General features: G+C 38.4%; 1 long non-coding RNA gene across 1 annotated transcript; it reads left to right on the top strand.

Annotated features, from left to right (window-relative positions):
• Nucleotides 1–392: 392 nt before the first annotated feature.
• LOC120529958 lies at nucleotides 393–6,703 on the top strand. Its single transcript, XR_005633829.1, has 3 exons — nucleotides 393–586; nucleotides 2,575–2,710; nucleotides 6,448–6,703. It is a non-coding gene; the product is annotated as an uncharacterized LOC120529958 (long non-coding RNA).
• The last annotated feature ends 10,926 nt before the right edge of the window (nucleotides 6,704–17,629 follow it).

A 17,629-nucleotide genomic window follows, 5' to 3' on the forward strand; every position in this document is an offset into this window, starting at 1 on the left:
AGCAGAATCTAAGGAGAAGCCTGTGAGTGACAACAAAGTCTACTCTTCTGGTTCCTGGTCTGACACACCATGGTGGGCAGTCCCTTTGCGAGACGATTTTCTTATTCCTTGTAGTCGTTAAATTGTGATTTACTCCCTTTGGGGACAAAGGGTTCCTCAGTGGGGGAAGAGTGTAGCTAGGCACACAGACATTGTGTGTGTGTGTATGTCTGAATAAGAGAGTCATGGAGCTGCAATTTTAAGAACTGGACATTAGATGGCAGCAGAGCGGCTGATCAGGACAGGAATAGAATACAGGGGGGGAACTCTGTTTTTTGGGGTGGCGGAGACGGACGGAAAACGGACTTGGAGAGTGCGGGGAGGAGATAAACTTTAGCGCGGAGGAGATAGACTTTGGCGGAGGAATAGACTTGCGCGGAGGAGATAGACTTGCGGAGAGGAATAGACTTTTGCGCGGAGGAGAGAGAGAATCGACCTGGAGGAACCGTTGAGAGGAGGGATTTTATCGAAGCTTCGAGGGGGCCGTTGGGGATTATCGGATTGCTGAGGAGTGTCTGCAGCCCGCGTCTTCCAAAACCCAGGAGTGGTGAGCTGTATATCGCACAATTATCCCTATCTTTACATTACTCTATTGTGGCCACCTATTTGGAGAGTCCAGTTGGAGGACAGATATCTTTTCGATGGATTACAAATGCTCCATTTGGAGATAGAGCGCTCCAACGATAGAAACAAAGGGCCCCAACGCTGTTTTCTTTTTGTTTGTTTTCCTGGTATCACTGGCCAGTGAGGTGGGAGGGGAAGAACGTTTCCTGAGGGACTGGCAGCATAAAGGGAGCTTTTATTACATACTGCTTGCTTAGAGGCACAGGTTATAGGATTGTATATATTATATTTGCATAAGATACTTATTACTGTTTATTAATTTTCACTGCACTGTTGTTAAGCTTTTATTCTATTTTCTTTGTTTGGGACACCATTCAGTTGAGGGTGGCTCCTTTGAATAAAATTGTTGTTGTTGAAACTTTCCCTGTTGGTGTGTTGGACTGGGGACCTGGTGGAGTGTACCACTGAGACGGAAGAAGACCTGAGTAATTATAATATATCAGCAGCACCCTAGGGTGTCATTGCTACATACAGTATGGTGGACAAGTTATTGTCGCCAAAAATGTAAACTGAGCTGTGAGGCAGAAGTGTGAACAATCATTTGTACGCAGCCGTTATTCACTCTCAGACAGGCAAACAACAGATTTCCAGTCCAGGATTCTCCCATGAACACCCTTATCAGACTGGCAGAACTGGTCATTACCATTGATACTTTCTTTTTTGATAACAACTTTTTTACCAGGTCAGTGGAGTTGTAATGGGTACTAGAAAGGGGCCTAGCTACACCAACATCTTAGTTGGCTGTGTGGAGGAGCATTTCTTTTCTTCATACCTAGGCTTTGTATTGGACCGTTACAAAAGATACTGTATATCAGCACATTGTGTTGGTATTGCCTTTGGTTCCAGCTACAGGAGTTCAGTAATGGTTTTACTAGATTCCATCATCTCTCAGGTCTCTGAAACACTTAGATATTAATCTTTTTACCAACTTTTCAGGACTTAAAGCCTCTGTCTATTAAAAGCCAACTGACTCACATGGTTATCTTTACTACAGGTCTGTCCATCACTGACATACTAAAAATTTTCGTTTCCTTAAACTCTTCCGCCTCTGCAGTGATAAAGGTGACTTATGTAATGAAGAACTCAGAATGAGGACTTTCTTCACTGATAGACCTAACCCTAACCCAATCTAAGAGGAACCCCAATAATGAAACACAAATTTCACTGGACCTCCTATTTCTGCCTAACACAACTTCCCCCACAGTTCATCAAACAAAATTTCACAATATTTGAGACTGACCCTTCAACAGAATCCTTTTCTCCTACTCCTCCCTTGATCTCCTTACGTTAACTGCCTAAACCTACACAAAGTCCTCATCCGCTGCCCACTTCACAAAGGAGACCCACCTTCCTCAGCTAACAATTTGAGCTGTAGCAGGAGGTGCTGTGTCACTTGTCAATACGGTATGTCACCAACATACCCTTGTATCTAGGCCCCTTGCCAGTCTAAAAATCTTATTTACTGCATTTCTTGTCGGAAGTGTCCAGCCATCTACCGTGGTGAAGCAGTGAGACAGCAAGAAGTCTTTCCAGGGAGCACATTGAAGCCATTAAGATCAAAGATCATACAAAGTCTATTGTAGAACATTTTATATCCCTTGATTAGCCACACTCATCTCTCTGTTTGTGTTCTTTCACAGAACTTCAAAGACACTTTTTAAAGATAATCGGAGGAAGCTCTGCTAAAACTAACTTTTTAATCTCCCTCCCTTCATCTTCCCTAATTGCAGGTTTTTTTACCTACTCTCACCTTCTCTCCTTTCATCTGCCACGGCTTTGTTCCCTACTTCTGTTCCCTACTTTTTTTTTCAGCTACACACCTGATGAAGGCTTCACAGCCAAAATGTTATGTCTTTAACATGCTTTTTTTTTCATCATGGAAATGACCCTGGAACTTTTCTTTCTTTGCAGATACACACTGACACAGCCCTTCATTAACTCCACTGGTCAACCATTGCCTTCTGTTATGCCATAGACTTTCTTTCCATTCGGCATGAAAGCAGCAAATTTACATTTTTTTCTTAGCCACCAATACAAAGTACATGGGGTAAGTAACGTGTAACAAAAAGGCTTGGCTTTTGTTAATAGTAATAAGTAACTAATACATGAAACTACAGCAACCCCTTAAAATCACTATTTTAAAGTGTTACTGAAACATTAAAAAAAATATGTTTTCTGTATTTAAAACAAAATTCAGAATCTGTTGGAATCATCTTTTGGAATGATTACAGATTTGGAGATTATCAGTGTAATAAATAAACAATGAGAAGGTATATTTAGTGAGCCACACCTTCATGTATAATCTTATGCATTGTCTTTTTTATGTGTAATCAGGTTTTATGCTTTGTTATGGTGAAAATATTATTTTCTTTTTCACTACAGTCATGTAGCTCTACTACAAGGTCATAAAATGATCCACAGCGTAGTAAACTTAAAGGATTTCGATGCCAATTTAATATAGACCAGCAATGCCGCAGAGCATGTTTTGTATCCCTGGCAACCAGTGAAAGCTGACTGTAAAAATGAAAATTTGGCACTTGCCAAGCTAATGCCATCTGTGGCACAGTTCAATACATTTTCTGATTTATCAAGGAAAAAAAATAATTGGCACACTGATTCTATTTGCCTGTATTATTTTGCCAAGGCAATGGTTCAACACTTTCACAGCAATTTAAAAAATAATGCGGCCCCTTAAACAATAAAATGCTAATCTTTCTTAAATTACATGTGCAGTGTACTTTTTGGTGGCAACCTATTTTATTTATTTACTTGTTTGTTTATTTTTTATTTTACTTTTATTTTCCAAAACCAGAGCATTACAGTGGTATTCAATAGAGCAAACAAATAATAGCATACCAAATACAGTTATTTACTATTTAATAAAATTAGCAGAAAAATTACAAAAAAGAGAGTATCTGATGGAAATAATGCAATGTTTATATTTGCTATGCAATCTTCTACTTCCAGAATTGTGAAAATCAGGTTTGTAGGGTTTATATGGTCATTATTGAGACGGTGGCACTGACCAGAAAGCAGGAGACAGAGCTGGAGATGGCAGAGTTAAATATGCTAAGATTTGCATTGGATGTGACGAGGATGGATAGGATTAGAAATGAGTACATTAGAGGATCAGCTCAGGTTGGGAGACAAAGTCAGACAGGCGAGATTACGTTGGTTTGGACATGTGCAGAGGAGAGATGCTGGGTATATTGGGAGAAGGATGTTAAGGATAAAGCTGCCAGGGAAGAGGAAAAGAGGAAGGCCTAAGAGAAGGTTTATGGATGTGGTGAGAGAGGACATGCAGGTGATGGGTGTGACAGAACAAGATTTAGAGGACGGACGATATGGAAGAAGATGATCCACTTTGGCAACCCATAACAGGAGCAGCCAAAAGAAGAAGAAAATGGCCTTGTGGTTTATTATAGTAAAATAACTCAACAAATGGTAATTGGAGTAACAAAACAGGCAATCATGTGCAAAATAACAAAACCTGTGCTTACTAATACAAATAAAGCGTCCTAGGGTAACCTGTGGAGTGGCAAATTAACTTTGTCACCAGAAAACAAGCATAAGGACACTGTCCTTCTCTCCTCCCTCATCTTCTTCTTGGATACCTCTTGTCTCTTCTCCTCCCAGCATGGCGAGCGCTCATGGGCACCACAAACTAAATGTTAAAATCATTATAGGAATTCAAGTTTACTATTGAGACTTCTTCAAGGTCCCAACTCAGGTATGTTTTTGGGGTTAGAAATGATCTATGAAAAAATTGCTGGGGTCATCAATGAGTGAATCCTCAAGATGACTTCAGCTTCCCTGCAGTTCTAAACCTTAACCCCAGTATAAGGGATAGGGAATCTTGCAGTCACCTCATTACTTGAAGCAGAAGGCTGTGCATAAGACAATGTGCCTTCCTGCTGCTTTCCATACTCTTGTACTTTTACAATGGCTAATGGTAACTCCTTTTAACTGATTATTCACTTAACACTAAAACTAATTGTGTAAGCACATGAATGTGTCTGTTGAAACCTTTAATGTATAATGATTGTATTACATAGAGAAATCCTTGAAAATCTTTAATGATGACATATGTTGTTTTCATTTAACTTTATTTCTCAGAAGAATGTAAGGATTCTGTTTTCTCTTAATTGAGTAAGTCGAAAATGTTGTATGAATAAATGTCAAATACGCTGACCTTGGAACCATTGCGTTACTTATTATCTGAGAGTATTGTCAGCAGTTCATTTGCCCTTGCTTATTAAATATAAAGAAATTGAATTCAATTCAATGTATTCTTATGATGCTCACTTCCACTTATACGCCTGCCCAATGTTCTATACAATGATGATAAATATAGAATAGTAAGCTCCATCTGCCAAAAGCATTTAATAACCATGTCAAGTCAGCTAGTGACCTTGTTTATTGCAAAGGATGAAGGTACTTACAGTCAGAATGAAACCAGCTACCTATTGACAGCAAAATCTCCAGAAGCACCTGTTCCACAGATTTCTAGAAAACACGGTCCATAGATTCAGGATGAAAGGAGTTGGAGGATCAAATTGCTGGTGGACTGAATGAGGAGATATTGCAAAGCTGGAGAGAGTTAAAAGAGACTGCATGAACCGGAGCATTTAAGTAGGCCATATGTTAAAGAACCTAGATGTAGGCGATGGAGTGAAAACCACGACTGCCACCAGTACATACAGTATGAACAGACATGGCAGCTCACAACTTGTTTGGGGGTATATTTATTGTTTTAGTGGCATTCATTGAGGCCTATAAAATTGAGGAGATTCATTATTATGGCCTAAAACAGCAAGAACAGTTCCTTAGGTATTCTGTGTTTTAGTGATTTGTCTGTGTGGTGTTAAGAAAATAAATACATCCTTTCCAAACTTTTTCTGTGTCCCTGGTTAATTAATCTAATTCTTTCCTACAACAAGGCTGAATATGGGACATTTAATTCTCAATTTTTAATTGAGTATTTTCTAATTTTCACAATGTAAGAAATTAGTAAACACAGATAGTAGACACTGCAAATGTACCATTCTGCTTCACCATTTCATTCTCTTTTACACCTAAGATCCTGATTTATTGCAACCTTTTTGCCAGAAGCAGAGTATCCATTGTAGCAATCAAAAGTTGGATTATTTGATCATTAAACAACAAAAATCAGTACTATATTTCTGATTTTCTTTTTGTTAATGATCCATTTTGTCTCAGTTTATGTGGACTGGAGTCACTTTGCAACTTTCCAGTCATCAGGTACTTCCCCCATCTGAAGTGAATTTCGGAATACAATTAATAAAGGCCTATAAATAACGTCTTTCAATTCTCTCATCTCTTGAGGCGAAGTCCCATCAGGTGCGTCAATTTATTAGACTACAGCACATTAAGGGCCTGAAGCACATCTTTAAAAATTGATTTATTACCTTTAATCTTTGCTTCTCATTTTTAAGATTAACTGTTAAGATATCAAGGTGCCAACCTACTTTTGATTTCAATGATTAATAAAATAACATTCTGAATTCAAGCTTTACGTTATGAGGCCCCTAAGCTGTGGAACAATCTATCTGTTTATATAAGAAATGTCCTTTCAGTCTCAGTTTTCAAAATCTAGGCTGAAGAATCAAAACTTCAGTCTAGCATACCCTGACTAGAGCTGCTGATTAGCTGTGCATATTGCAGCTCTGTTTGTTAGTGATTTATACAAAAATATAAGTAATAAAAAATTATAAACCACTACTAACTCTCCTCTATTCTGTTTTTCTTCTCTGTATCTTTCAGGGGCACTTGATACAACTGCTCTACTGTCAAGCTGTCCTTCTGTCCTTAGAAAAGTCATCTGACATACTGGGAGCCTACAGTTCATCTGTCATCAGATTAGATGGCCCAGCACAAACTGTTCTGTAGAATAACCAGAAGGGGGTGTACGGCCAGCTGGCCAAGGTCTGCACGACGATGACTGTGTCTTTTACTTTCTCTCTTACAATTGACCGTGGACCTCCTAAAGTTTCCTCTCTTCAGCCATAATACAACATTAATTAATTAATTAATGGACAGATGTTGTGGGCTTCCTTTTAGATAGATAGATAGATAGATAGATAGATAGATAGATAGATAGATAGATACTTTATTAATCCCAAGGGGAAATTCACATAATCCAGCAGCAGTATACTGATACAAAGAAACAATAATAAATTAAATAGTAATAAAAATGAAAAGAATTAAAATAAAATTAATGTTCGCATTTACTCCCCCGGGTGGAATTGAAGAGTCGCATAGTGTGGGGGATGGAACGATCTCCTCAGTCTGTCAGTGGAGCAGGACGGTGACAAAAGTCTGTCACTGAAGCTACTCCTCTGCCTTATTTTCCTGTGTCTTTAAACAAATCTGTATCTTTATCTGTACTAATAATGTGTTAAGTAATTTATAAAATTTATACTGGATTTTACCTGAGAATTTGTCATCGTTCTCTGCCTTTGCACTTAGTGAACATTGCTATACAAAAATAAACTGAATTGAACTAAATTTTAAATGATTTCTCCTTATTTACCTTTAAGGGTTTTTCTCTTTTATTGTTCATGAGACAGCTTATTACTTCTAACTTTATTGAAATTTTCTTTTTAACAAACAGCACATCAGACTAATTAAAGAGCATTGTAAAGCTTGTAGGGATATGTGCAGCACCACCTATTGCCATGCAGTTGAAATGCATAGTGTTTAGTAATAGATTACTTAAATTAATGGGCACATTGAGAGCCCTAAAGAAAATGCAGCAACTCATCATGCATGACCCCTGAATGATTCGCTGAAGCAAAGACATGTAGAGTGGATCCAGAAAGTATTGGGACCCCTTGAATTTCTGCACACTTTATCGTGTTGGAGGTTTGATTTTAAATGGATAGATTTACCATTTTTGCCAATCAATTAGCACTCAATAACCCATAATGACAAAGTGAAAACATATTCTCTGAAAAGTTTGCACATTTATTAAAAAGAAATAAAAACTGTAATCAGACATAGTAACTGGAGTTATGGTCAAATAATTACATTTTTGTCTCATCGGACCAGAGAATCATTTTCTTCATGCTGCTAGAGTACTTTAAATGCAGTGGCTTCCTTCTAGCCACTCTATCATTAATTTCTCATTAATTGAATGCTGCTGGGATCAAACAGATTTTCCCATCTCAGCACAGGACATTTGTATCTCAGTTAGAGTGACCATTGGGTTCTTGGCCATCTCCCTGAACAAAGTCCTTCTTTTCTGGTTACTCAGTTTGGCTGGACTACCAACACTAGGAAGAGTTGTGGTGGTTCCAAACTTCTTCTGTTTCACAATTATTGAGGCCACTGTACTTCGGGGAACACTCAAAACTTTTTAAATGGTTTATCCCCTTGCCCTGATTTATACCTCACCACAGTTTGATCATGGAGGTCTACTGAGAGTTCTTCGGACTTCATTTGTTAGTTTTTTTTCCTGACATGTAATTTGAATTTTGGGACCTTCTATACACAGGTACTTGTGTGACTTTCTAATTGGAGCCCAATCAATATGATTACAATCAGGTTCAAGACACATCTCTAGTAGGATTAAATCAAATTGGGCTCACTTCACCATAACTTGTCGACAGCAAAAAGTCTGAAACTTACTTAAAGGAGAGGCTTCAGCTTTTGAATTGTAATAAATTTCAAAACCTCTCTATAAATATGTTTTCACTTTGTAATTATGTAGTTATTGAGTGTAGATTGATGGACAAAATGGCACATTTATCCATTTAAAATTAAATATGCGACACAATTAAATGTGCAGAAAGTGAAGGGGTCTGAATACTTAGCCCACTGTATTAACAATATCCAGATGGGATGCAATTGCTAGAGAGAACTCCATTTTCCCAGTATTGTTATATAGGAAGCCATCTTGATAAATGCTTTGATTTATCACATTTTGATGTTTCTCATGGTTTTAATTATGAGTTATTAATTATGAGTTTATGCAGTAAGTATCACTTTTGATAGAATAGACATACTAGTCCAGCATGCCCTATTTAGGAAGAATCTTTATAACTGTGTTATCAGGTGTCTTACCATTTGTTATTTTATAATGTACAACTAGCTTGTATTGGCTAGGAAAATGAGACACTTTAAATACAGTTTTTCATGTTATAGTAAGCAATTTTGTTTAAATTGTGCAAGCCATTTGAGTGAAGTATACTTTTGATGAATAGGCTAGAGCTGATATGTTAGAGCAGATCATCAGACTCCATTACTTCTAGGCCTTTAATCTGACAAACCGTTTCAATAACTTCTGCCAATAACAGCCAGTTGAATGCCTGCCCTCATTTTGTTGAGACTTGCTTCATTGTATTAATGTCAAAGCTGTTTTAGTCCCAGGCTGTTTCCATATTCCTAAACATTGACATATAATCCTGATATGTATGTGCTATAGAAAAACGATATTAATATATTCTGGTCTTGATGCTTTTTTATTCTTTCATCTGTACTTATGATAATAAAAGTGTTCTGAGATAAGAAAACACTTAAAGGCTTAGTAACGTGAAATAAATAATTTTGCAGTGCTGTATTTTTTTTTTTTTAATTGAACTAAAAGTATTTACAAAATGTTACATAAAACAGAATATAATATCAAGAAGATTTTTTCACACTCCTGCTCTGGCATAATAGGTAAGAACACTCTAGTTGGTGGTGTTGCACCATGCAGCAACCTTTAGAGAACCTCTCTTTATCTTTTTTATTTTGAATTATTAATGTTTAATGTTTTCAAAGTAATTAGTTATTGCTATTAAGTAATAATATTAAGATTGGGCCTCTGGCTTGTTACCATATACTTTTGAATGAATTCTCAAATTAAACTGAAGAGATGCTGATGTGAACACAGACCCGAAGATCTAATGGCTGCCTACGCTCATACCATCTGAGAATACAAGAGACTGGGGAATGTAAAGTGGGATATATTAGACAATTCTGTATTCACCTGGCAGCACTAAGATAACTGCTTCCGAGATGGGTACAGCTGCAGACCATTTGCAGTTTCGCAGTTCAGTAGATAACCAGTGTGAAATAGAAAAATACAGATACCGAAGTATGAGATTGGAAAATAGGAATTAATGATCAGAACTGAAGTGCGTGCTAAGCAAAATGTGTAGTGCAAGTGCAACTTCCTGTTTTTTCTTTACAGACAAAAAACACAAGTGACCAACTGATGAACTTTAAAAATAACTGATGAACTTTAAAAATGTTGATCCAAGCAAATTGTTGTAAAGATGTAATGTCTCAAAATTCTTGTGCAACTAAAGTCATAAGACAAAGCTCTATAAAAGATTTAGGACACCGACTTCTCGGGGCAGATGAAGGGCAGGTGTCCTAGGACTGTGCTTCTCTGTCATTCTTACCTTTGCCTGGTGTGTATTAAATAAAAGATTTTTTACTAACTTTAATTACTGTATATCTCTCTGTCTTCAGTCACAAGAAACGACACTAGAGAAAAAGTGTCCACACCAGACATAGTGGCCATACAGGGAGTAACATTTAGTTAGCTGTGTCAAGTGTTTGCTGTTTTTTGGTCCATAACAGTGTGAAAGTGCAAGTAGAGACAGTCAGTTACATGAGGTGTATAAGGACTTTTTGTCATTATTAAATAAATGTACCTGCTGTTGAACTTAACTGTTATTCTTTATTTGTTATAATAATAATTAGTGAAGTACCTAACACACATAAGGCTGATTTTACATCAGGGCTACTCAGTTGCTGTAGCTGCAGGTTTTCCCTTTAACCAGTTTCATTATCATAACTTGTTTATTTACTAATAAAGCAATATTTTTGGGGGGCTGTTTTTGTTAACTCACTGGTTACAATTCAGAGCCCTTAATTGCCTATTTTACTTTTAAAGAGCTGTGTTTAGGTTTTAATTGTTGCCTGTTCTTTTAACCAGCCAATTATAAGGTGCAAGTGATAAAGAAACGAGCAGCTCTCCAGCTAACGTGTTTCCATTTAAACCTGAGCATATGCAAGATGAAGAGATGTGGGTAGTGTGGTGTAATGGTTAAGGCTTTGGACTTCCAGCTACTGACTGTGTGACCCTGAAGCCACTTGACCTGCTTGTGCTCCATCTGAAAAACCAAAAGAAATATAATCATCCATCCATTAACCAACCCACTATATCCTAACTACAGGGTCACGGGGTCTGCTGGAGCCAATCCCAGCCAACACAGGGCGCAAGGCAGGAAACAAACCCCGGGCAGGGCGCCAGCCCACTGCAAGAAATATAATCAATTGTATCATAATATTGTAAGTTGCTTTGGATAAAGGAATCAGCCAAATATGTAAATGTAAGAGAGAAGGGAAAAACCACAAAACGTGTAGATAAAGTTCTCAGAAAACAAAATATTTTGTCTTGGAAGAATGCAAGTACCAACAAACCACAGAATTAAATACCAAGTTACATTATCTGCAAGGTCTAGCTTCTAATTGTGAAACTGGCTGGAACGAAGACCTACACCCACTGTGGAACTCTAGCACTGTAAATGAGTACCCCTGTTCTAGAGTCATATATTGCAGAGGCATCAACTAATTCCAAAAAAATATTTAGATTTCAAGGAGTTAAATAAGAACCCTGGTGCAGACCTACCCTAACTGAGATCATGTCTCCTTTTAACCCGTGTACTCACGTCCTCATATATATCCTGGACAATTCTCACATACTTCCCTTGTACTCCTTTCTCTCTCATGTACCTCCAGACCTCATGATGTGACACTCTACCATAAGGCTTCCTCAAATCAGTAAACACCATATGCTATTATTTCTATTTTTCTCATGGCTTCTCTATACGTCATCATAGTGCAAAGACTGCATCAGTTGTTTCTCTCCCTGGCATAAAACCAAACCTCTCCTCCTCTATGGTCGTCTCTTCCCTAAGTCATCTCTCTATAACCTTTTCCCAGTGTTTTCATTATGTGTGATATCAGTTTTATCCCTCTATAGTTTCCACAGTCCTGAAAATCACTCTTCTCTTTATAAATGAATACATCTGTTCGTAGATCTTCTGCACTAGATCCTACAACACATCGACTTTCTCTTCTCTTAAACTCCTCCACAACTCTGCTTGTATTTGAGCTGATTCTGTTTCCTTTTCATTCTTCATTCTTTCCAGTGGCCCTTTACTTCATCCATTCCTATTTTTGATACTAGCCCTTCATTTGAGACTCCATCCCCAAATACTACTATTTTCTTCATTCAACAGCTTTTCATAGTACCTCTTCCATATATTCTTGATCCTATCTAGTCCTCTCAAGATCGCACCTTGCTCATCTTTCATCTGTTTTGTCTGACTAAAATCCTTTCCAGTCTTGTTCCTAGCCTTAACTGTTCTTAAACTCCTTTTCTCTCCCTCTTTTGTCTTCAATTTTTCATACACCTCCTCCAAAGCTTGTGCCTTGGCTCTTGTCACTGCCCTCTCTGCCTCCTTCTTTATCTGCCTATACATTTCTCTATCTTCCTCCCTCAAGAATTCATACCTTTGTCTTCTTTGCCTCCTTCTTGGCCTTTATCACATCCTGCACCTCTCTGTTCCACCACCATGTCTCTTTGTCCCTATTTGGGCTCCTTCCTGTTGTCCTTCCCAACTCCTCATCTCCTACTCTTAATACAACTTTGCTGTTCTTCTCCCAAAATTCCTTCACACTCTCAAATGACTTCACTTCGTTTCAAACATCACCCTAAAGCTGTTCCTAAGCCCTTCCTCTTGTAATCTCCACCACTTTATCCTTGGTGCTGCATGCTCTGGTTTTATTGTCCTGCTGATGCTGATCTCCCAGTCAATCACCACCACTTTCTGCTGCACTGTCACACTTTCCCCATTTATGACCTTACAATTCTTTATCTCTTTGAAATGTGATCTTCTACACATTAGAACGTCTATTTGGCTTCCCCTTCCTCCACTACACACAGTAAGTCACAAGCTGATTTACTTTCTTTTTAAAAAATGTGTCAACTATTACCAAATCAGATGCCATTGCAAAATCTACCATCCTTAACCTTCCCAATTTCTCTCCCTTACTCCCCACCCTCCATGTCCCTTCTCTATCATCTCTCTACTCTTTCCCACATGTCCATTTAGCCCCTCAAAGGCTGGAACTTATATGTCAAAAGCCTGACCGATGATGGGAAGTGGGGTGTATTGTTAAATTTCAAGGCTGTAGCTAGAAAAACAAAGCCGTGTGTAAAGAACTGACAAACAAACAAAGATTGTGCTTTGCAGAAACCTAGAAGACGATACTGCAGGAAATATAAAACATAGCATTCATTTAAGCAGGTTGCTATTATTTGTATTTTTCACTTTTAACTCATATGGAGTTTGTAATGTTTACATTTGTTTACAGTAAATCCGACTGCCAGTGTCTAGTTCCCTGCTGAATAGATGATAAGAGGTGACATTGATCTGCACCATCTGCCAGCACTGTTTTTATGCCCACACCTTTCTGCCAGGCTGTGGAGTAAATCTCTGCAGGATGCTTTCATAGTCACAGGGTTTGCTGTTACTCACAGACTGAAGGCTGTATGTTTGTTGTTTCTGACATTCCTTGCCACCCTCTAGGTTAGCAGCCGGCAAGCAAGTGTTCTGCTAGAGCTTCTCCGAATGAATGAGATTGGAAATTAAAGAGATGACATTTTCTGAACTTAACCACTATTTTACTACATGCTTATTTATTATATTACATATACAGATGAAGAAAGGTACAGTTTTAGCATTTTACAGACATTATCATAGCACCACCTATTGCTGTTTACAGAACATTCACATTGGAGGAGGTGTTGTCAGCAGCATTAGGTTCTTTGGGGTCACTCTCACTAATGGGTGATTTAGTTTAAATCGGTGGGATGAGCCTGTGGTGAGCAGCATTGGTCCTGGGGGGCTGCAGTGGATGAGCATGTTTTGTCCTGGATAATGGAGTATCTGTCAGACATACCACAGTTTGTGAGACTCAAGGACTGTGTTTCTGATCTGATGTGAGCAACACTGGAGCACCACAAGGACCAGGCTTGTCTCCTTTTCTCTTCAGTCTGTACACTTCCACTACAAATATAACACAACAGGTCAGTTGCAGAAATTCTCTGATGATTTTGCACTTATGGGGTGTATTGTTAAGAGGATCAGACTGAGTAGAGGAGTCAGGTGCAGAACTATTTAGGGAATGAATGAATTGGGGGTCCACATTAATGACTGAACTGGTCTCTGGACTTTAAAAAACTATATAAGAAAGGGCAGAGCAGGCTCATTTTTTCTTGGCAGACTGTGTTCCTTTAATGTGGGAAATGACGTCCTTTACATCTTCTAGAACTCTGTGATGGCCAGCGTGATTTTTCCATGTTGTGTTGTGCTGGGCTGGTAACGTCACTTTAAGAGAGGCCCACGAAATCAACAAGCTAATTAAAAGGGCAGTCTCAGTTATAGGATGAACTCTGAACCCCCTGAAGTTTGTAGCAAAGGAGAGAATTTAAAACAAAACTGAGTGCCATTATGAACAATGCTACACATCCTCTCTCTTACACACTAACACAGAGCAAATTATTCAGCAGAAGTGTGCCAAGAAACATGACGGGGGCTCCTTTATGCCAACAGCAATATGTCTATATAGGGACTGGGACATCCAAGTCAGAAGTTTTATTTATTTTCATATTTTCTTTCTTTATAGTCATTCTAGCGTGTGTGTTCAGACCAAGTGTATGTGTGTCTGTGTGTGTTTGCTTACTTATCTAACTATTCATGTATTTATTTATTTAAAGAGCTTCTGTAAAATGCCAAATTTCCCCCTAGGATTAAATAATGTTCCTTCTATTCTATTCTATTCTATTCTATCTATTGCTTAATTAGAAACAATTCCTTTCCAGTAACAGGTCAAATTTAATTTTATGGCTTGTTTTAACTCTGTAATGTCAGGTCATTCTTATATCTAAGGTTTTTTTTTTCTTTTCCAAGAATATCATCTAAATGACTTGTAGCCTTAAGCAGATCAGTAATTCTCAGTCCTTCATTTGAGTATTTTATTAAACCAGATAGCACATGCTGAATACACACAGGTGTAAATGAAAATAAGTTAGATGGAGAAATGCTGGTTCTCTTGTCATTTGTATTTTTTTTCCTTTTAATTAATTTTATTGCAATAATAAGAATCAGTGAATGCAGAAGTTTAAGACTAAAATAAGCAATTAACACGTGAGACAACTAAAATGAAGCATAAGAATGCTGCTTGATCGATAAGTGCTTCATTATCAATAATTGATGTCTCATTAAGAAGCTAGGTTGGAACAAAACCCTTCAGCCTCTGCATCCCTCCAGGACCAACGTTGCTCACCCCAGCCTTAAATGCTAATATCACACTGAAATTGTGGTGAAGAATGTCCACCAACATCTTTGCAAAGTCTATGAAACTTCCAGATGTCACCTAGAACTTTGAGCAGATACTACAGGTGTGCTGTTGAGTCCATCTTTGTAAGACACATCACATTCTAGTAGGGCAGCTGCACAACTTGGGACTTTGTGTGGTGAAAGCAGCACAGGAGATGATGGGCACAACGCTCCCTGCAATCTGCGACATCTACACCACTCGTTGTCTCAGAAAAGTGAATAGTATCAAATGGGACCCCAGAAACCATTCATTGCCACTTTTTATCCTCCTTCCCTCTGGGAATTGCTTGAAGTCCATCAGGATGTGGATTTCTAGGTACACGAACAGTTCTTACCCAACTGCGATAAGACTCATGAACATGAACAATCCATAATTTTACTTTGAACATTATACTGTACTATGTCACATTTACTTGCACTTCAAATCTTAATGGTGTTTGTATCTGTTTGTGTTTGATGTTTATTATTGCCTATGTGGGCATATGCAAGTAAGCATTTCATTGTACATAGTACTAGTACTCGTACATATAACAATAATTCATTGAATCTTGAAGCTTGACTGGTTGATCCCAATGGTGTCAAATCATTTGAGCAAAATTGGTAAATAATTAAGTAATAACTGAACTTGCCGATTTCTTCATCACAGAATTAGAACTCTACCTAAATGGTGGAATGGCCACATGAACACCATAGTTCTTGCTCTTTCTTATCTCTAAACTGCTGGTTGCTCTTCTTGCAAGCCTGTGAACCTTTTCTTGCTTACTTCATACTCAGGTGCTCTGGGCAGAAGTCAGCTTTTCATGTTCTATCCTAAAGGTGATTATAAGCTCAGTTTTTTTTTTATCCCTAATCACTGCTGGCCATCATGTAATTTGGCCTCCTTGTGGATCCTGGGTATATTGCACCCTCTGAACTCAGGTAATCTGCCTTCAGAAAGTGTTCAGAGTCCTTCACTTTTTACACATTTTGTTGTGTTGCAGCATTTAGCTAAACTGACTAGTCTCCCAGACCTTTCCAATGAAAAACTTCTCCACGGCATGATGCTGCCTTCACCATGCTTCATGGTTTCCTCCAGGTGTAATGCTTAGAACTAAGGCCAAACAGTTCAATTTTTGTTTCATCGCACCAGAAATTCTTGTTTCTCATAGCCTGAGTGTCCTTTAGGTTTCTTTCTGCAGTGTCCAAGTGGGCTTTTATGAGTTGTCTGGCCTCGCTGTCATAAGAAAAGCACAGTGTTGCAGTGGTGATAGACCTTCTGAAAGTTTCTGCCACCTCCACACTTGTTCCCTGGAGTCCATCCAAAGTGACCATCAGGTTATTGGTCACCTTCCTTACTAAGGCCCTTTTCCCATCAATTGCTCAGGTTGGTTGGGTGGCCATCTCTAGGAAGAGTTGTGGTTGTTCCATACTTATCCCATTTCCGAATTATGTGCTCTTGGGATCCTTCAGTGCTGCACATCTGTGCCTTGACACAATCCTGTTTCTAAGCTCTGTAGGTAATTCCTATGACTTTATAGCTTGTTTTTTTCTTCTGATACACATTATCAACTGTGGGACCTTATATAGACAGGTGTGGGCCTTTCCTAATCATTTCCATTGAATTGACCACAGGTGGATACCAAACAAGGTGTATAAGAACATTTGTACCAGGCTCTGTGTTTGTTGAGGTTGTGTGGATATTCATTGCTTTTGTAACTGTGTCATCAGTCACAATATCGACAAGAGTGACAGTGGAAACTGTGTAGGAGGCTACAGAAAGCGAGAATGCATATTGACTTGAACACAGTGGGTCATTATGAAAATCAGCTCCCTGCTTCTGATGCCCCACTGCCCGGCACAGGATAGGAAAAGCCTCCCACCTCAGCTAGATTTCAGTTATTTCTTGGTCATTTTAAAGACAGAGGTCTACATTCTTTGAGATATTACTTACTTACAAGAAACAGGATGCCAGGAAAGACTGAACTGTCTTACAGTGCTGCCCATTGATTGGGAGTTTAATGGCTTTGCAACTGGAAGAGCTCAGAGGTGGATTCTGTGTAGTATGATAGGACCTGTTATTTGCTATATTTTTTTGTACATGATGTCAAAATTATATCTTGTCACATTCTGTTGGCTGTGTTACAAAATATAACCTAATAATCTTTTACATTTGGCTTGAAATATAAAAAAATACTATATGCTTGTAATGTTTTGCAAAATACATGTTGATAATGTTCTTTTAGTAATGGTGTTGTTAAATGCCTAATATGTTGTGAGACTGAGGCTGAGGAGGGGTCTATTAGTAAGGTTCTGTTCCAGGCCGTGACATGTATAATGGCACCATTGTACATGAGTATCCATCTTACTTAACACACATATCTTGGAGATGTGGAGTAGCAACATTAGAATTAATGAAGCCTACAAAAAAAGTCATAATCCAGGGCCACCTTAAATCCCTTCACACCTCTACCATTGGCATCTTTTGTTTTGCAAATGTATCGATCAGCACAAGCAGCAAGTAGCCTGCTACCCCATCCCCCTCCAACGAAGCTGAAGTTCTCCCA

This window comes from Polypterus senegalus, chromosome 5, assembly GCF_016835505.1.
Source record: "Polypterus senegalus isolate Bchr_013 chromosome 5, ASM1683550v1, whole genome shotgun sequence".
Taxonomy (NCBI): domain Eukaryota; kingdom Metazoa; phylum Chordata; class Cladistia; order Polypteriformes; family Polypteridae; genus Polypterus; species Polypterus senegalus.